Here is a 22714-nt window from a genome sequence, read left to right as displayed (position 1 = left end):
TTTCTCACCTTTTTCCATCAGGTTGTGGTCACTTCCTTTGCGCCTCCTGGGCATTTTCCCACCTTTTTCCATCAGGTTGAAGTCACTTCCTTTGCGCCTCCTGGGCATTTTCCTGCCTTTTTCCATCAGGTTGAGGTCACTTCCTGTGCGCCTCCTGGGGATTTTCCCACCTTTTCCCATCGGGTTGAGGTCACTTCCTGTGCGCCTCCTGGGGATTTTCCCACCTTTTTCCATCGGGTTGAGGTCACTTCCTGTGCACCTCCTGGAGATTTTCCCGCCCTTTTCCATCGGGTTGAGTTCACTTCCTGTGCGCCTCCTGGGCATTTTCCTGCCTTTTTCCATCAAGCCTTCTGTGCAGGTGCAGGTTGGCATACTGAGGCGTCTTTGGCGCATTCTCAGTTGGCATGGATTTCCTCTTGTGGCAACGCGCCATTGGTGCATGCGTAGTAAGCTCTGGACTCTTACAACACCCTGTTGCGTGATATCAAGGATTCCATTCAGGGACCAGAATTGCTGGAGCTGAGGGACTCTGCTAGCTGCCAGGGAAAGAACTCCTCCAGGTCACAAGGCGAGAAGCTGAAGCAGGGGCTGATCTGTTTCATGCATTTTTGAACACATCCCAGAACTCCCCAGGCCCCAAGATTTACATGATAGTGTCATCTCTGAGCCAGCATGTCAGTCCAGGAGGTAGACTGTGGCCCTGAGCAATGGCTGAACAAAGATGGTGCTGTCCATCTGGGGACCTCTTCTGGCCTTTTAACTCAATAATAAATCAAGTGTTCTGATTGAACTATCTGACCCACAGATAGCTGCCACGGGAGCAATATCCAAATCTCTCTATAAACTACAAAAGCATGAACATATGGGGAACGGCAAGTGTGCACAAAGTTTCTGCCTGACAAAAAGGGGGTTTTCGAAAAATCAGGTCCAGAAGTTTTCTCTTTCATATCAGAATAAAAAAACAAAACAAAAAAGGTGATTTACAAGATGTGTAAGAAACTGACTCATTGCTCCATAAAATTGTCAACGAGGAAGTGATCAGCCCTTGAATGGCTTGCCAATCATCAGACACTTAAGCCTCTGCCATTAGCCCTCCGATAAAAACCTCTCATCATTCGGTTTGTCCGTCTTTGAACCAACTTGACCCTTGCAGCGACCCCTGTCCTCCGAGCATTATGGGATTTGTTGCTTCCTTGAAGTGACAAAAGACGGCTTATAAAACGCCTCTTTTCCTCACATGTCAGCTCACAAGGAGATCTGCAAATTGCCTGCCCTTCCATCACTGCCCTTCCACGGATGACAGGGCTGTCCCAGGGAGAGCGCTTTAAAATAAGATCCCGAAAAACTGAAAATTGTATCAAATACTTACCGTAATTTTCCTTTCCTGATGCCAATCTGTGGCAGAATACTACCACAAGCATGCTGCCATGTTGGTGCCACGAAAACGGAAAATTATATCTAATACTTACCATCATTTTTCTTTCCTAATGCCAATATATGACAGAATACTACCACAAGCATGCTGCCATGTTGGTGCCAAGAAAACGAAAAATTATAGCTAATACTTACCATCGTTTTCCTTTCCTGGTGCCAATCCATGGCAGCATACTACCACATGTATGCCACCATGTTGGTACCAGGAAAATGGAAAATTGTATCAAATACTTACCGTAATTTTCCTTTCCTAATGCCAATCTATGGCAAAATACTATCACAAGCATGCTGCCATGTTGGTGCCAGGATAATGGAAAGTTGTATCAAATACTTACCATAATTTTTCTTTCCAAGTGCCAATCCATGGCAGCGTACATGTGGTAGTATTCTGCCATCTTTGTGCCAGGAAAATGGAAAATGTTATCAAATACTTACCATAATTCATAATTTTCCTTTTCTGATGCCAATCTATGGCAGAATGCTACCACAAGCATGTTGCCATGTTGGTGCCAGGATAATGGAAAGTTTGATCAAATACTTACTGTAATTTTCCCTTCCAGGTGCCAATCCATGGCAGCGTACATGTGGTAGTATTCTGCCATGTTTGTGCCAGGAAAACTGAAAACTTTATCAAATACTTAACATAATTCATAATTTTTCTTTCCTGATGCCAATCTATGGCAGCATACCACCACATGTATGCCCGCATGTTGGTACCAGGAAAATGGAAAATTGTATCAAATACTTACCGTAATTTTCCTTTCCTAATGCCAATCTATGGCAGAATACTACCACAAGCATGCTTCCATGTTGGTGCCAGGATAATGGAAAATTGTATGAAATACTTACCGGAATTTTCCTTTCCTAATGCCAATCTATGGCAGAATACTACCACATGCATGCTGCCATGTTGGTGCCAGGAAAACTGATTTATAAACATACCTATAATACTTTTTCTTTCCTGATGCCAATCCATGGCAGAATGCTACCACATGCCTGCGTTAAACCCAGCTTTATTCTAGCGGGATCAACGGCTATCTACACCTCTTCCCTTGGTCACTTGATAACCTTGCATGGCTTCCAATACCATCTCTACACCAATGACACCCAAATCTACCTCCTCACCTCACTCCTTCAGTCTCCTCTCGGATTACTCACTTACTAACTGACATATCAGCATTGATGTCGCACCAAGTCCTTGAACTAAATCTCTCTTAAAGTGAGCTGGTAATATTGCCCCCCGGATGGCCTCCACCAAGGCAAGGACTTGGCGCCCAGAGTCCGGGCGGCCTCCGCCCAGGCAAAGGCTCGGCGCCCAGAGTGTGAGTCCGGGCGGCCTCCGCCCAGGCAAAGGCTCGGCGCCCAGAGTGTGAGTCCGGGCCGCCTCCGCCCAGGCAAAGGCTCGGCGCCCAGAGTGTGAGTCCGGGCAGCCTCCGCCCAGGCAAAGTCTCGGCGCCCAGAGTCCGGGCGGCCTCCGCCCAGGCAAAGACTCGGCGCCCAGAATGTGAGTCCGGGTGGTCTCCGCCCAGGCAAAGACTCGGCGCCCAGTAGGCTCCTCCCCTCTTTAGTCTACCATGAATGCTGCTGCCAGACTCCTCCACCTTACCAATCGCTCAGTGTCTGCCAACCCTCTCTGCCAATCCCTGCACTGGCTTCCCATTGCCCAGCATATTAAATTCAAAATGCACTGCTCAAAAAAAAAAATGAAAGGAACACTTTTTTTCATCAGAGTATAGCGTCAATTAAACTCCTGGGATATTGATCTGGTCAGGTAAGTAGGAGAGGGGGTTATTAATCAGTTTCAGCTGCTTTGGTGTTAATGAAATAAACAACAGGTACACTAGATGGGCAACAATGAGACGACCTCCAAAACAGGAATGGTTTTACAGGTGGAGGCCACTGACATTTATTTTCCCTACTCATCTTTTCTGACTGTTTTTCACTAGTTTTGCATTTGGCTAGGGTCGGTGTCACTACTGGTAGCATGAGGTGATACCTGGACCCTATAGAGCAGCCTTTCTCAACATTTTCAACACCGAGGAACCCTTGATATAACTTTCTGGTCTCAGGGAACCCCCCTGCTAAAAATTACTATAGCTACAACTCATGATACATTAGTGTGATGGTCAGTGGGAAGAATGCTCCTTACACTTGTGGACACTGGGGAGAATTACCCCTTACAGATAGCTAAAAATATCAATGGTGACAGTGGGATCTTATCTGAGAGGCAGAAATTGCTAATTTCTCAAGGAACCCCCAGCAACCACTGGAGGAACTCTAGGGTTCCATGGAACCCTGGTTGAGAAACCCTGCACAGTCTCAAGATCATGGAGACAGGTAGTTACTCTAGGAGAGATGAACAGAGCCATAGAACGTCCTTAACCCATCAGCAGGACCGCTATCTGCTCCTTTGTGCAAGGAGGAACCGGATGAGCACTGCCAGAGCCCTACAAAATGACCTCCAGCAGGCCACTGGTGTGGATGTCTCTGACCAAACAGTCTTCATGAGGGTAGCCTGAGGGCTATATCAGTATAGATCCTAACACATTACCCAGTCCATACCAGTATAGACCCTAACACATTACCCAGTCTATACCAGTATAGACTCTAACACATTAAGCAGTCCATAACAGTACAGACCCTAACACATTAGCCAGTCCATACCAGTATAGACCCTAACACATTACCCAGTCCATACCAGTATAGATCCTGACACATTGCCCAGTCCATACCAGTATAGATCCTAACACATTACCCAGTCCATACTAGTATAGACCCTAACACATTACCCAGTCCATACCAGTGTAGACCCTAACACATTACCGAGGCCATACCAGTATAGACCCTAACACACTACCCAGTCCATACCAGTATAGACCCTAACACATTACCCAGTCCATACCAGTGTAGACCCTAACACATTACCGAGGCCATACCAGTATAGACCCTAACACACTACCCAGTCCATACCAGTATAGACCCTAACACATTACCCAGTCCATACCAGTATAGACCACATTACCTAGTCCATACCAGTATAGACCCTAACACATTACCATTCCATACCAGTATAGATCCTAACACATTACCGAGGCCATACCAGTATAGACCCTAACACATTACCCAGTCCATACCAGTATAGACCCTAACACATTACCCAGTCCATACCAGTATAGATCCTGACACATTGCCCAGTCCATACCAGTATAGATCCTAACACATTACCCAGTCCATACCAGTATAGACCCTAACACATTACCCAGTCCATACCAGTGTAGACCCTAACACATTACCGAGGCCATACCAGTATAGACCCTAACACACTACCCAGTCCATACCAGTATAGACCCTAACACATTACCCAGTCCATACCAGTATAGATCTTAACACATTGCCCAGTCTATACCAGTATAGATCCTAACACATTGCCCAGTCCATACCAGTATAGATCCTAACACATTACCCAGTCCATACCAGTATAGATCCTAACACATTACCCAGTCCATACCAGTGTAGACCCTAACCCATTACCGAGGCCATACCAGTATAGACCCTAACACACTACCCAGGCCATACCAGTATAGACCCTAACACACTACCCAGTCCATACCAGTATAGACCCTAACACATTACCCAGTCCATACCAGTATAGATCCTAACACATTACCCAGTCCATACCAGTATAGACCCTAACACATTACCCAGTCCATACCAGTGTAGACCCTAACACATTACCGAGGCCATACCAGTATAGACCCTAACACACTACCCAGTCCATACCAGTATAGACCACATTACCTAGTCCATACCAGTATAGACCCTAACACATTACCATTCCATACCAGTATAGATCCTAACACATTACCGAGGCAATACCAGTATAGACCCTAACACACTACCCAGTCCATACCAGTATAGACCCTAACACATTACCCAGTCCATACCAGTATAGACCCTAACACATTACCCAGTCCATACCAGTATAGATCCTAACACATTACCCAGTCCATACCAGTATAGACCCTAACACATTACCCAGTCCATACCAGTATAGACCCTAACACATTACCCAGTCCATACCAGTGTAGACCCTAACACATTACCGAGGCCATACCAGTATAGACCCTAACACACTACCCAGTCCATACCAGTATAGACCCTAACACATTACCCAGTCCATACCAGTATAGACCCTAACACATTACCCAGTCCATACCAGTATAGACCCTAACACATTACCCAGTCCATACCAGTATAGATCCTAACACATTACCCAGTCCATACCAGTATAGACCCTAACACATTACCCAGTCCATACCAGTATAGACCCTAACACATTACCCAGTCCATACCAGTATAGATCCTAACACATTACCCAGTCCATACCAGTGTAGACCCTAACACATTACCGAGGCCATACCAGTATAGACCCTAACACACTACCCAGTCCATACCAGTATAGACCCTAACACATTACCCAGTCCATACCAGTATAGACCCTAACACATTACCCAGTCCATACCAGTATAGATCCTAACACATTGCCCAGTCCATACCAGTATAGATCCTAACACATTACCCAGTCCATACCAGTATAGACCCTAACACATTACCCAGTCCATACCAGTATAGACCCTAACACATTAACCAGTTTATACCAGTATAGACCTTAACACATTACCCATTCTATACTAGTATAGATATCCAGCATGAGATTTTTTCCCCATTGAGATCTGATGTCTTTTTAACATGTTCCTTTCATTTTATTGAGCAGTGTACAAACTGCAACATACAAAGCCCTTCACAACTCTGCCCCGAGCTACATCACCAATCTTGTCTGCAAACAGCACCCACCCCCTCCTCTCCGCTCCTCTCAAGACCTCCTGCTTTCAAGCCCCTTTGTTTCCTCCTCCTATACTCGTCTCCAGGACTTCCCCAAAGCCTCTCCGATCCTCTGGAAGTCTCTACCTCAGTCTGTCTGGCTATCTCCTATTCTGGTTGCCTTTAGGCAACCCCTGAACACTCACCTCTTCAGGGAACCCTATCACGCCTTCAACTAATTTTTCATCACTTCCACCAGCTCATTCCCCCACAGTTACAAACGTTCATACCTCTTTCCCTCAGCCTGTTAGATTGTAAGCTCCTATGAGCAGGGCTCTCTTAACCTTCCTGTATTGTGACTGTACTGTCTCCCTTTTTTTATTGTAAAGCGCTATATAAACTGTTGGCACTGTATAAATCTTGTATAATAATAATAATAATAATAATAATAATAATGTTTGCACTTTTTGAACAGCTATAACAAAACACACTTATGCCCCGTACACAAGATTGGACTTCTGGTCGGAAAAAGCTCTGATGGTTGTCCTGATGGAATTCCAATGGAATTCTGCTCAAGCTGTCTTGCCTACACACGGTCACACCAAATTCTGATCGTTTAGAGGTGACGTACAACGCGTACAACGGGACTAGAAAAAGGCAGTTCAATAGCCAGTAGCCAATAGCTTCCGTTTCGTAGTTGAATCTGAGCATGCGTGATTTTTGGCGTGTCGGAATTGCTTACACACGATCGGAATTTCCGATGGAAAGTTTTTCCGTTGGGAAAATTGAGAACACGCTATAAATTTTTGGCTGGCGGAAATTTGGACAGCTAAAGTCCGATAGAGCATACACATGGTCGCATTTTCCGATGAAAAGCTCTCATCGTTTTTTTTTTTTCTGGCCGGAATTTCGATCGCCTGTGCATGGCATTAGTGGTATATTTGACCAAAAAGAAGCAAATAGGAGGCATTAATTGTTTGGGCTGATATACCCCTTTTCCATTGTAAGCCAATACTCCCAGTGGTCATATACAATAAACGCCCCGGTGTATGATCATAATAGCCCCTTATCTGTTGAAAATGCCACCTTTGTAAGCGGAAGGGGGGGGGGGAAGGGAGGGGGGGGACAAACTTTACTTGTATACACAGCATAGTGCTAAATGCTAATTATATCACTAAGGTGCCCCGGAGGGAGGCAAAGGATTAAAAAAAAAATCTGTATAGTCCAGAAAAACAAAGCCAGGAGATGAAGGGAAGAAGCCTTGGTGAGTATACAGAGAGGATTCCTCTATGGCGTTGTTTACTCTCTTATCACAGTGATCTGCGGGAAGGATTGTGTTATTCAGCAAGGTGCCTGAGACCATCCTATAAGTAAACAGAGAGAGGAGAGCCACTGATGGCCTTTGATGTCCGCACACAATGCGTCAGAGAGAGTCACACATGTGGATGAGGGGTCCTGGGACCCAAACATCCCTGCCAAAGCATGCATTTCTTTCCTCTGATACATTTAATCTTGTATAATTAATTTATTTTATTTTTATTTTTTTTGATACATTTAATCTTGTGAAATTCATTTATTTTATTTTTATTTTTTTGATACATTTAATCTTGTGAAAGTCATTTATTTTATTTATTTTTTGATACTTTTAATCTTGTGAAATTCATTTATTTTATTTTTTATTTTTTTGATACATTTAATCTTGTGAAATTCATTTATTTTATTTTTATTTTTTTTATACATTTAATCTTGTGAAATTCATTTATTTAATTTTTATTTTTTTTTATACATTTAATCTTGTGAAATTCATTTATTTTTTTGATACATTTAATCTTGTGAAATTCATTTATTTTATTTTTATTTTTTTATACATTTAATCTTGTGAAATTCATTTATTTAATTTTTATTTTATTTATACATTTAATCTTGTGAAATTCATTTATTTTTTTGATACATTTAATCTTGTGAAATTCATTTATTTTATTTTTATATTTTTTTTGATACATTTAATCTTGTGAAATTCATTTATTTTATTTATTTATTTTTTGATACGTTTAATCTTGGGAAACTTGTTTTTTTTAATATATACATTTATTGTTGTGAAACTTATTATTAATAATATATTTTTTGATACATTTATTGTTTTAAGGCCCCTTTCACATTTGCGGACCGTTCAGATCCGCCCCCGTCGTTATTTTTTTTTTTAGGTGGATCTGAACAGGGCGCTCCATGCAGGTCTATGGAGCGTCGGATGTCAGCGGTGACATGACCGATCCACCCCGATCCGATCCGCTCCGCAAAATCCAGACAGGTGCAAACCCTATTTGTCATCCATACGGCGGATCGGATCGGATGAAAACGGACAGGCGGTCCGTAATAATCCGATCCCCCACCCCATAGGGGAGAGCGGAGCTCTGACAGGTCCGTCCCTGCACGGAGCGGGCAGAGTGCAGAGGCGGACTTGTGATCCGCCGGCTCAGCGGGGATCACCGGATCGATGTGGCATGTAAGCGGGACGATGAGTGCATTATAGAGTAGAAGTTCCACATTTGGGTGAAACTCTGCTTTAATACAGTGATCAGTGCTAAAAATGTGCACTGTCACTGTACTAATGACAGTGGCTGGTAAGGGGTTAAACATCTAGGGCGATCAGTAGGGTTAAATGTGTGCCTAACTGCTGTTTTTGTGTACTATGTGTGCTGTTTTTACTAAAGGGATTTTATTACTAGTACTACAGTATTAGTACTCAAAATCCATCACATCCCCACTGTCAGGACCGGCCCCTCAGACCCCCCCCCCATTTCACTTACCTGAGCCCTGGAACTTGACCCGGCTGGGACGCGCTGTCTCTCTGCCCGTGGGGTTCTCAGCTCTTGATTGGATAGATTGATATCATCGCAGCCATTGGCTCCCGCTGCTGTCAATCAAATCCAATGACGCGGGGCGCTGGGGGGCGGGGCCGAGTCATACATTTGGCGGCTATGGATGCCAAATGCTGGACTTGGGGGGGGGCAACTGCAAGGTAACCCCCCCAGGGGATTGCTTCTCCTAGGGAGTTATCTGAAGTGGGGAGGAGCCGCCGGGGGACCCCAGAAGATGAGGTTTGGGGCCACTCTGTGCAAAATGAGCTGTCCAGTGGAGGTAAGTATGATATGTTTTTTTTTTTTTTTTTAAATGGTAGAAAGTCCAGTTTTGTGGCGCTTTCAAAGCGCTTTTCAGGCGCATTCATTGCAATAATGGGGAGGGGTGTTTTGGGGGCGCTATTTACATCGCTCCCGAACTGGCCCAAAGATGCTGCTTGCAGGACTTTTCATAACATCCCGCAAGCGCACCGCCCCGCTGTGAAAAGACACCCTGTAATGAATGGGAGGCGCTTTTCAGAGGCTTATTCTAGCGCTAAAGCGCCTGAAAACTGCCTCAGTGTCAAAGTAGCCTTCTGTGCTACAAGAAAATGGCTGCCCTCGGGACACACCGGGACAATGTGGCATGGGTGCTCAGCCTGCGGCCCTCCAACATGAGCCATGGCAAAGCTGACCGTTACAAGCATGACTCTCATGGGCAGAGGCATGATGGGACTTGTAGTCCTACGACAGCTGGAGGGCCGCAGGTTGAGCAGCCTTGTCAGGGATTTGTTACCAACATTACTAAGAGGAAAGAGGGGGGAGGAGGACCCCGGAATTGTATGTCAGACACGCTGAGACACGGCTACATACATCAGCCAGGATTGTTACCTCACCATATGGAGGTGACCGGGAAACACATTACTGAAAATACACATCTCCTGACAATTCTGACCTTCTGTATGATGGCTGGGAATGTGGCCAGAAAGAGCCAGGCAAATGGGATTTTCAGGGGTCAGCTGTGCCAGGGAAAAATACCACTATATATATGTGTGTGAGTGTGTGTATACAGTATATATTCTGAGGCAGAGACAGGAATCTCAGAGAGATTATTACTGGGAACAATGGTGGACAGACAGACATTCATAGGATACAATGTATCTATAGACTTTATTCTAGAATGCATGCTTCCTGATATACAGATAATAATTCTATGTGAGTAACATTCCTGACATCTTTTATATACAGATATATATACATACTGTATGTTGTTATCAATGGAGAGAGGAGACCTGACAGGACAGGAGAACATCCCCCCATATCACCTGTACTGAGGTCTGTCAGGTAATGTCCCCTCCCCCCATAAGTATCCTGACTGTACTCCGCTCCTGTATAGGGATTCTGCTCACATTACACTGTTCTGAGGTAATACCGGGGTACACTGACCCCCCTCCCCCATCCTGACACATTGTATCTCCTCCTTCCTCATATATATACACATTGTATCCCCTCTTCCTCATATATATACACATTGTATCCCCTCATCCCTCATATACATACATTGTATCCCCTCATCCCTCATATACATACATTTTATTCCCCTCATCCCTCAAATACATACATTGTATTCCCTCATCCCTCATATACATACATTGTATTCCCCTCATCCCTCATATACATACATTGTATTCCCCTCATCCCTCAAATACATACATTGTATCCCCTCATCCCTCATATACATACATTTTATCCCCTCATCCCTCATATACATACATTGTATCCCCTCATCCCTCATATACATACATTGTATCCCCCTCATCCCTCATATACATACATTGCATCCCCTCATCCCTCATATACATACATTTTATCCCCTCCTCCCTCATATACATACATTGTATCCCCTTCTCCCTCATATACATACATTGTATCCCATCATCCCTCATATACATACATTTTATCCCCTTATCCCTCATATACATACATTGTATCCCATCATCCCTCATATACATACATTGTATTCCCCTCATCCCTCATATACAAACATTGTATCCCCTCATCCCTCATATACATACATTGTATCCCCTCATCCCTCATATACATACATTGTATCCCCTCATCCCTCATTTACATACATTGTCTCCCCTTCTCCCTCATATACATACATTTTATCCCCTCATCCCTCATATACATACATTGTATCCCCTCATCCCTCATATACATACATTGTATCCCCTCATCCCTCATATACATACATTGTATCCCATCATCCCTCATATACATACATTGTATTCCCCTCATCCCTCATATACAAACATTGTATCCCCTCATCCCTCATATACATACATTGTATCCCCTCATCCCTCATATACATACATTGTATCCCATCATCCCTCATTTACATACATTGTCTCCCCTTCTCCCTCATATACATACATTTTATCCCCTCATCCCTCATATACATACATTGTATCCCCTCATCCCTCATATACATACATTGTATCCCCTCCTCCCTCATATACATACATTTTATCCCCTCCTCCCTCATATATATACATTTTATCCCCTTATCCCTCATATACATACATTTTATCCCCTCATCCCTCATATACATACATTGTATCCCCTCATCTCTCATATACATACATTGTATCCCCTCCTCCCTCATATACATACATTGTATCCCCTCATCCCTCATATACATACATTGTATCCCCTCATCCCTCATATACATACATTGTATCCCCTCCTCCCTCATATACATACATTGTATCCCCTCATCCCTCATATACATACATTGTATCCCCTCATCCCTCATATACATACATTGTATCCCCTCCTCCCTCATATACATACATTGTATTCCCCTCATCCCTCATATACAAACATTGTATCCCCTCATCCCTCATATACATACATTGTATCCCCTCATCCCTCATATACATACATTGTATCCCCTCATCCCTCATTTACATACATTGTCTCCCCTTCTCCCTCATATACATACATTTTATCCCCTCATCCCTCATATACATACATTGTATCCCCTCATCCCTCATATACATACATTGTATCCCCTCCTCCCTCATATACATACATTTTATCCCATCATCCCTCATATACATACATTGTATCCCCTCCTCCCTCATATTCATACATTTTATCCCCTCCTCCCTCATATATATACACATTGTATCCCCTCCTCCCTCATATATATACATTTTATCCCCTTATCCCTCATATACATACATTTTATCCCCTTCTCCCTCATATACATACATTGTATCCCCTCATCCCTCATATACATACATTGTATTCCCCTCATCCCTCATATACATACATTGTATCCCCTCATCCCTCATATACATACATTGTATCCCCTCATCCCTCATATACATACATTGTATCCCCTCATCCCTCATATACATACATTGTATCCCCCTCATCCCTCATATACATACATTGTATCCCCTTCTCCCTCATATATATACATTGTATCCCCTCATCCCTCATATACATACATTGTATCCCCTCCTCCCTCATATACATACATTGTATCCCCTCATCCTTCATATACATACATTTTATCCCCTCCTCCCTCATATACATACATTGTATCCCCTCATCCCTCATATATATACATTTTATCCCCTCATCCCTCATATAAATACATTGTATCCCCTCATCCCTCATATACATACATTGTATTCCCCTCTTCTTCCCTCAGGCGGCACTCTTCCACACACGGAGGAGGGGTTGGGAGGAGCAAGATGGCAGCCAGGCCCCGCCCCCTTCTCCACCTACCTCAGGTAAGTGGGGTGTGTGCGCAGCCATTCCTGCTGGCTGAGAGGTGATGGGGGAGGGGGTGTTATCATGTAGGGGCATGAGGGACAACTACAAGTCCCAGGGTGTCCTGAGGGACAGCTACAAGTCCCAGTGTCCTGAGGGGAAATTACAAGTCCCAGCGTGTTCTGAGAGGCGACTACAAGGCCCAGCATGTCATGATGGGTGACTACAAGTCCCAGTGTGTCCTGAGGGGCAACTACAAGTCCCAGCATGTCATGATGGGTGACTACAAGTCCCAGTGTGTCCTGAGGGGCAACTACAAGTCCCAGCATGTCCTGAGGGGTGACTACAAGGCCCAGCGTGTCCTGAGGGGCAACTACAAGTCCCAGCATGTCCTGAGGGGTGACTACAAGTCCCAGCGTGTCCTGAGGGGCGACTACAAGTCCCAGCATGTCCTGAGGGGTGACTACAAGTCCCAGCATGTCCTGAGGGGTGACTACAAGTCCCAGCGTGTCCTGAGGGGCGACTACAAGTCCCAGCGTGTCCTGAGGGGCGACTACAAGTCCCAGCGTGTCCTGAGGGGTGACTACAAGTCCTAGGGTGTCCTGAGGGCCAGCTACAGGTCCTAGGGTGTCCTGAGGGACAACTACAAGTCCCAGGGTGTCCTGAGGGACAACTACAAGTCCCAGCATGTCCCGAGAGGTGACTACAAGTCCCAGCGTGTCCCGAGAGGCGACTACAAGTCCCAGGGTGTCCTGAGGGACAACTACAAGTCCCAGGGTGTCCCGAGGGACGACTACAAGTCCCAGGGTGTCCCGAGGGGCGACTACAAGTCCCAGGGTGTCCCGAGGGGCGACTACAAGTCCCAGCGTGTCCCGAGAGGCGACTACAAGTCCCAGCGTGTCCCGAGAGGCGACTACAAGTCCCAGCGTGTCCCAAGAGGCGACTACAAGTCCCAGCGTGTCCCGAGAGGCGACTACAAGTCCCAGCGTGTCCCAAGAGGCGACTACAAGTCCCAGCTTGTCCCAAGAGGCGACTAAAAGTCCCAGCGTGTCCCGAGGGGTGACTACAAGTTCTGAGGGGTGACTACAAGTCCCAGCGTGTCCCAATTGGGGTCACTACAAGTCCCAGCGCGTCCCGAAGGGGTGACTACAAGTCCCAGCGCGTCCCGAAGGGGTGACTACAAGTCCCAGCGCGTCCTGAAGGGGTGACTACAAGTCCCAGCGCGTCCCGAAGGGGTGACTACAAGTCCCAGCGCGTCCCGAAGGGGTGACTACAAGTCCCAGCGCGTCCCGAGGGGGTGACTACAAGTCCCAGCGTGTCCCGAGGGGGTGACTACAAGTCTCAGCATGTCCCGAGGGACAACTACAGGTCCCAGGGTGTCCTGAGGGACAACTACAGGTCCCAGGGTGTCCTGAGGGACAACTACAAGTCCCAGGGTGTCCTGAGGGACAACTACAAGGCCCAGCATGTCCCGAGGGGTGACTACAAGTCCCAGGGTGTCCTGAGGGACAACTACAAGTCCCAGCGTGTCCCGAGAGGCAACTACAAGTCCCAGGGTGTCCTGAGGGACAGCTACAAGTCCCAACATGTCCTGAGGGACAACTACAAGTCCCAGCGTGTCCCGAGGGGCGACTACAAGTCCCAGCGTGTCCCGAGGGGCGACTACAAGTCCCAGCGTGTCCCGAGGGGCGACTACAAGTCCCAGCGTGTCCCGAGAGGCGACTACAAGTCCCAGCGTGTCCCAAGAGGCGACTACAAGTCCCAGCTTGTCCCGAGAGGTGACTAAAAGTCCCAGCGTGTCCCGAGGGGTGATTACAAGTTCTGAGGAGTGACTACAAGTCCCAGCGTGTCCCAATTGGGGTGACTACAAGTCCCAGCGCGTCCCGAAGGGGTGACTACAAGTCCCAGCGCGTCCCGAAGGGGTGACTACAAGTCCCAGCGCGTCCCGAGGGGGTGACTACAAGTCCCAGCGCATCCCGAGGGGGTGACTACAAGTCCCAGCTTGTCCCGAGAGGCGACTAAAAGTCCCAGCGTGTCCCGAGGGGTGACTACAAGTTCTGAGGAGTGACTACAAGTCCCAGCGTGTCCCGATGGGGTAACTACAAGTCCCAGCGTGTCCCGATGGGGTAACTACAAGTCCCAGCGTGTCCCGATGGGGTAACTACAAGTCCCAGCGTGTCCCGATGGGGTAACTACAAGTCCCAGCGTGTCCCGATGGGGTAACTACAAGTCCCAGCGTGTCCCGATGGGGTAACTACAAGTCCCAGCGTGTCCCGATGGGGTAACTACAAGTCCCAGCGTGTCCCGATGGGGTAACTACAAGTCTCACCGTGTCCCGATGGGGTAACTACAAGTCCCAGCGTGTCCCGATGGGGTAACTACAAGTCCCAGCGTGTCCCGATGGGGTAACTACAAGTCCCAGCGCGTCCCGAGGGGGTGACTACAAGTCCCAGCGCGTCCCGAGGGGGTGACTACAAGTCCCAGCGCGTCCCGAGGGGGTGACTACAAGTCCCAGCGCGTCCCGAGGGGGTGACTACAAGTCCCAGCGCGTCCCGAGGGGGTGACTACAAGTCCCAGCGCGTCCCGAGGGGGTGACTACAAGTCCCAGCGCGTCCCGAGGGGGTGACTACAAGTCCCAGCGCGTCCCGAGGGGGTGACTACAAGTCCCAGCGCGTCCCGAGGGGGTGACTACAAGTCCCAGCGCGTCCCGAGGGGGTGACTACAAGTCCCAGCGCGTCCCGAGGGGGTGACTACAAGTCCCAGAATGTCCCAAGGGGGTGACTACAAGTCCCAGCGTGTCCCAAGGGGGTTACTCCTCATGACACGCTGGGACTTGTAGTCACCAGCTCGGGAGACACTGGTACTTGTAGTCACGCCCTCAGGACACGCTGGGACTTGTAGTCACCCCCTCAGGACACGTTGGAACTTGTAGTCACCCCTCAGGACACGCTGGGACTTGTAGTCACCCCCTCGGGACACGCTGGGACTTGTAGTCACCCCCTCGGGACACGCTGGGACTTGTAGTCACCCCCTCGGGACACGATGGGACTTGTAGTCACCAGCTCGGGAGACACTGGTACTTGTAGTCACCCCTCAGGACACGTTGGGACTTGTAGTCACCCCTCAGGACACGCTGGGACTTGTAGTCACCACCTCGGGACACGCTGGTACTTGTGGCCGCCCCTCGGGACATGCTGGGACGTATGGTCAACCCTCGGGACACGCTGAGACTTGTAGTCACCTCTCGGGACACTCTGGGACTTTTAGTCACCACCTCAGGAGACGCTGGGACTTGTAGTCACCACCTCGGGAGACTCTAGTATTTGTAGTCATCCCTCGGGACACGCTGGGACTTGTAGTCTTCCCTCGGGACACGCTGGTACTTGTTGTCATCCCTCGGGACACGCTGGGACTTGTAGTCATCCCTCGGGACACACTGGGATTTGTAGTCACCACCTTGGGAGACCCTGGTACTTGTAGTCATCCCTTGGGATACGCTGGGACTTGTAGTCATCCCTCGGGATACGCTGGGACTTGTAGTCACTCCTTGGAACATGCTGTGGACTTGTAGTCACCACCTCAGGAGACCCTGGTACTTGTAGTCACCCCTTGGGACACGCTGGGACTTGTAGTCATCCCTCGGGACACGCTGGGACTTGTAGTCATCCCTCTGGATACGCTGGGACTTGTAGTCACTCCTTGGAACATGCTGTGGACTTGTAGTCACTCCTTTGACATGCTGAGCCTTGTAGTCAGGTTTTTTGGGGATATTTATTATAGCAAAAAGTAAAAAAATATTGTTTCTTTTTTCACAATGTTTTTGTTTATAGTGCAAAAAATTAAAACTGCAGAGGTGATCAAATACCACCAAAAGAAATCTCTATTGGTGATTAAAAAAAAAAAGGACGTCAATTTTGTTTGGGTACAACATTGCATGACCACGCAATTGTTAAAGTGACGCAGTGCAATATCACAAAAAAATGGCCTGGTCGTTAAGGGGGTAAATCTTCCGGGTCCTTAAGTGGTTAAACACACTACTAGCAGGCTTCAGCATCTCTTGAAGCTTGTTGAAGCCTGCTAGCAGCTTGGTTAACCACTTGCTTACTGGGCACTTAAACCCCCCTCAGTCCCAGACCAATTTTCAGCTTTCAGCGCTGATGCACTTTGAATGACAATTACGCGGTCATACAACACTGTACCCAAATGAAATTTTTATCATTTTTTCCCCACAAATAGAGCTTTCTTTTGGTGGTATTTAATTACAGCTGGGAGTTTTATTTTTTGCTAAACAAACAAAAAAAGATGCAAAAAAAAAAAAAAATCATGTTTAATAGTTTGTTATAAAATTTTGCAAACGGGCAATTTTTCTCCTTCATTGAAGTGCGCTGATGAGGCGGCACTGATAGGCTGCACTGGTGGGCACTGATGGGCTGCATTGGTGAGCACTGATAGGCTGCATTTGTGGGCACTGATAGGCTGCACTGGTGGGCATAGTTAAGGCGGCACTAATAGGCACAGATAAGGCGGCACCGATGGGCACAGATAAGGCGGCACTGTTGGGCAAAGATGGGCACAGATAAGATGGCACGGATGGGTGGCACGGATGGGCACTGATAGGTACCACTGATAGATGGGACTGATGGGCACTGATAGGTGGCACTGATAGGTGGCTCTGATAGGTGGCACTGCTGGGCACTGATGGGCGGCACTGCTGGGCACTGGTAGATGACACTGATGGGCACGGATATGTGGCACTGGGGTGCAGCACCTTTGAGGCAGATTGTGGGCACTGCTGGGTGGCACTGTGGGCACTGCTGGGTGGCACTGTGGGCACTGCTGGGTGGCACTGACGGAGGGCACTTACTTTTTATTAATGTGGCACTGGCAGGGGGCAGGTGGGCACTGGCAGGGGGCAGGTGGGCACTAGCATGGCTGGCCGTGATCGGGACTGATGTCTCAGGGGGCGCGCAGGCCGCTCGTGCACGGGACGACGTCAATAGACGTAGTCCCGGAAAAGGAGATCCGCGCTGTAGCCGTCATTCGGCTATAGCGCGGGTCTCAAGTGGTTAAAGTGGCAATCAGTACTCCCGTGAAAGCTGATTGCCTGAAAGCTCTGTAAATGCTTTGATTAAAGCTTGCTGTTCACACTCCTCTTATACAAGCTGAAGTGCATAAGAAACAGTCCTAATTTTTTTTTTACTTTTGTTGTACTTTAAAGCATAACTCCACTTTTGTTGAAAAAAAAAAATCTCTGTACATTGCAGGGATTTTAACAAACTTTGTTGCAGATTCTGACCTTTTTGTTATTCGGAAGAAATCACTGTGTGTTCCTCTGTGCCCGTGTGCTAAGTCAGCCTAATGGGAGTGGCTTTATAATTATCAATCAGCTGCTGCACCTGCGGGGCTCTAATGAGGAAAGTGGCAGGGTCGGCATCACTTTAGATGTTATTTTCTTAGTGTAGACTTCTGGGAAAATCAGGGAGCCAATCACACAAGCAGGAAATGATGTTTCTTGGGAGGGGGGGGGGGGTGTTCTGTATAAGATTTGTGGCCAATAATATTGTTGGCATTATATATATATATATATATATATATATATATATATATATATATATAATAATATTATTATTTGTATTTATATATATATATATATATATATATATATATAAAATAAAAAAATAAAAATAATAATATTATATATATAGATATATATTTAGCATGTAAAATAATATAAATATATATATATATATATATATATATATATATATATATATATATATATATATATATATATATATATATAAAGGATATAGATAGATAGATATAATAATATTATTGGCATTATATATATATATATATATATATATATATATATATATATATATATATATATATATATATATATTATTATTTTTTATTTATTTTATATATATATTTGGATTTTTTTCCCCTCCATGAAAGTGGAGTTACCCTTTAAGCTGCATGGTGCCCTACCCCCTGAGAGCACACAATCAGTCATGTATATTAAAAATAAAAGATTTTCAAATGCCTTTTGGTTACAGCTAATATTTTCCACAATTATATTTACTAAAAGATAATATAGAATCATTTCACTTGAAGAAATTGATTTACCGGCCTCCTATTAACATGCGCATTCAGTCAGCTGGGAAAACTCCACTCAGCCGATCGTCTCTCCTCTTAAAGGAGCTCAGTGACGGGATGTAGTCATAAGGGCCTATGGATTGTGGCCAAATCTGACTGTAGGCCATCAGATCAGGTGACTGTTCCCTTACCTTTGTAGGCACCTCAACCCTTTGTACTTTGTGAAAAGAAGAAAAAAAAAATCACAAAAAAAAGTGAGAAGGTGTCAAAGGTCAAAGGTGTCAATTTGACCTCTGAACAACATTGCTAGTCGATCCTGTTATTTTTTTTTTTTTTTTTTTTTAATGCTGTGAAATTCTGGCAAACGTATAAAAAATATTTTACCTTACAATACTTTATTCTGTCACCCTAAAACAGGAAGGGGCTTTATGGCAGGATCACCAGGGATTTCTTCTTCTTTTTTTTTTTTTTTTTTAAAGCTTCAAATATAAAATGATTGAAAATATACATTTGACATTAAACAAAACACATTAAACCTTCATTGAGATTTGATTGATTGGTTTTACATCTACTTAAATAGGCAGCATTGCTATTTTTTTTTTCTACTGACAGTATTGCAGGGGTGACCCGTGACAGACATCAAGAGCAGAATAACCTTCCAAACATAGGCGTGTGCACAAGGGTGTGCCAGGTGTGCCTGGGCACACCCTAATCACCCCCTGTGGGGTGCAGATTCCCACTGTTTAGACCCCTGATATTTCACTAAAGCCCCCCGATGAATAAATAAAAAAAAAAAGATAAATTCATTAATAAAAAAAATTTTATTGTAAAAAAAAATATATATATATATAAAAAATAAATAAAAAAGTACTGGAAAAAAAAAGATAAATTCATTAATAAAAAAAATTAAATTGTAAAAAATAAATTAATTAATTAAAAAATGAATATAAAAAAGTACTGACACCGGCCACTGCCATAGAAGACATCAGTCTCTGCTCCACTGACACCGTCAGTATATATGCACATGCACATACATGCATATGTGTTTGAGCTTTGGGGTGCACACCCTAATCCAATAGGCTGTGCGCACCTATGCTTCCAAAAATATTCTGGGATATAAAGGTGACCCTGTGCTCGATCAAACCTTATCCCTAAAGTGTCACTAAACCCACATCATAAAAAAAAAAAAAAAACAATCATCAACGATCCCCCTTCTGTCCATTTCCCAATTGAGCTAGGGATTTAGCAGCGGTGGTGGCAACTCTGCACATGCTCAGTTTTACGTGAGTTCCTATGCTGAGCATTTCCTCCTTATCACATCTGAGCAGCCCTATGTGTCTATAGAGTCACACATGTGGGCATTTACTGCTAAATGACAGCCCACTACCTCCCCTCCTCCTCCATGCCCATTAACCTGCTAAACACAATTGAGGGGGGGGGGCGGGATATTACATGTAGATTGATGAAGGCTTCACCTCCCCCTTATTCTAAGACACAGGCTGGTGGGGCGTGACACAGCCTTTGACTGGCAGAAATCCGCCCACACCACATTATTGCCAAAAAATAATAAAGATTTTATTTCACATGTATATTTGTATGACAATTAATTTAAAACAGTTGTTTGATATTTTTATGTATTTATTTATTTTTATTCTGTATTCCAAAGATATTTTTATTTTTTATTTTGAACATGTGACCAGCAGCAGAGGACTAGAAGCTCTCCCTGCTTATGTTTCTCTGCAGACAGGCTGGGAGAGAGCCGGGTCATGTGACAGCTGGATATCGATTGGGGAAAAAAGGTACTTTGATTTTTTATTTTTTTTAAATAAAACAATTACAGTGCCGTCCTCCACATACAGAAATAGAAGGGACAATGTAAATTAAACAGTGTGTGTTTAGTATCACTTTAAACACTTTCCGCTCGTCCACCATAAAATGACGACGAGGCGGTTCTCGTTCTGGGTGGAGGTCATACGATGGCTTCACAGAATGACCGCTCTCGCGCACCCACGGGGGAATGCAGCGCGGAGATCGCGGCCACGCCATGTTGCTAGGACTCTGTAAAGAGCCACAGCTCTTAAATCATGTGATCGCCTGTGTCCAATCACAGCCAGTCACATATAAACACAGAGATGCCGGTAATCGGCGCTCCTCGCCTCACACTGACAAAGTATGAGGTGAAGAGAGCCGATCAGCGGCATCTCCTCACAGGGGGACATCTAGGTATGTAATCAGTGCCCTGATTACAATATGTGCCCACCACTGCCAGCAATCAACGCCCACCTGTGTCAGCAATCAGTGTCCACAAGTGCCAGCAATCAGTGGTCATTAGTGATGCCAGTCAGTGCTTGCTATAGGTGCCGCCCATCAATGCCCATCACTGCTGCCTATCAATGCCCATCACTGCTGCCCATCAATGCCCATCACTGATGCCCATCAATGCCCATTAGTGCCACTCCTCAGTAGCTCCTATCTGTGCCCACCAGTGTCGCCTATCTGTGCCCACCAGTGCCAGCTATTAGTGCCCACCAGTGCTACCCATCAATGCTGCCTATCAGTGCCACCTATCAGTGCCCATAAGTTCTGCATATTCGTTTCTCCCCATCAGTGCCAGCTAATTAGGGGCCATAAGTGCCGCCTCATCAGTGCCACCTCATCAGTGCCGCCTATCAATGCCCATAAGTGCCACCTCATCAGTGCAGCCTATCAATGCCCATTAGCGCCATCTCATCATTACTTATTTACAAAATTTACTGACAGAAACTAAGAAAACTTTTTTTTTTCAACATTTTTGATCTCCTCATCAGTGCCAGCTAATTAGTGCCCATAAGTGCTGCCTCATCAGCTCCAATAAGTGCCTCCTCACCAGTGCCACCTCATCAGTGCCCATAAGTTCCACCTCATCAGTGCAGCCTATCAATGCCCATTAGTGCCATCTCATCATTACTTATTTACAAAATTTACTGACAGAAACTAAGAAAAACTATTTTTTTTCAACATTTTTGATCTCCTCATCAGTGCCGGCTAATTAGTGACCATAAGTGCCGCCTCATCAGTGCCACCTCATCAGCTCCAATAACTGCCGCCTCACCAGTGCCACCTCATCAGTGCTCATAAGTGCCACCTCATCAGTGCAGCCTATCAATGCCCATTAGTGCCATCTCATCATTACTTATTTACAAAATTTACTGACAGAAACTAAGAAAAACTTTTTTTTTTCAAAATGTTCGATCTCCTCATCAGTGCCAGCTAATTAGTGCCCATAAGTGCCGCCTCATCAGTGCCGCCTCATCAGCTCCAATAACTGCCGCCTCACCAGTGCCACCTCATCAGTGCTCATAAGTGCCACCTCATCAGTGCAGCCTATCAATGCCCATTAGTGCCATCTCATCATTACTTATTTACAAAATTTACTGACAGAAACAAAGAAAAACTTTTTTTTTTTTTAAATGTTCGATCTCCTCATCAGTGCCAGCTAATTAGTGCCCATAAGTGCCACCTCATCAGCTCCCATAAGTGCCGCCTCATCAGTGCCACCTCATCAGTGTCCATAAGTGCCACCTCATCAGTGCAGCCTATCAATGCCCATTAGTGCCACCTCATCAGTGCAGCCTATCAATGCCCATAAGTGCCACCTCATCAGTACAGCCTATCAATGCCCATAAGTGCCACCTCATCAGTGCAGCCTATCAATGCCCATTAGTGCCGCCTCATCGCTACTTATTTACAAA

This window comes from Lithobates pipiens, unplaced genomic scaffold (genome assembly GCF_037356315.1).
Source record: "Lithobates pipiens isolate NorthernLeopardFrog02 unplaced genomic scaffold, aLitPip1_a1.2 Scaffold_28, whole genome shotgun sequence".
Lineage (NCBI taxonomy): Eukaryota > Metazoa > Chordata > Amphibia > Anura > Ranidae > Lithobates > Lithobates pipiens.
The sequence above is the reverse complement of the archived record's forward strand: the minus strand, read 5'-3'. Positions refer to the sequence as shown.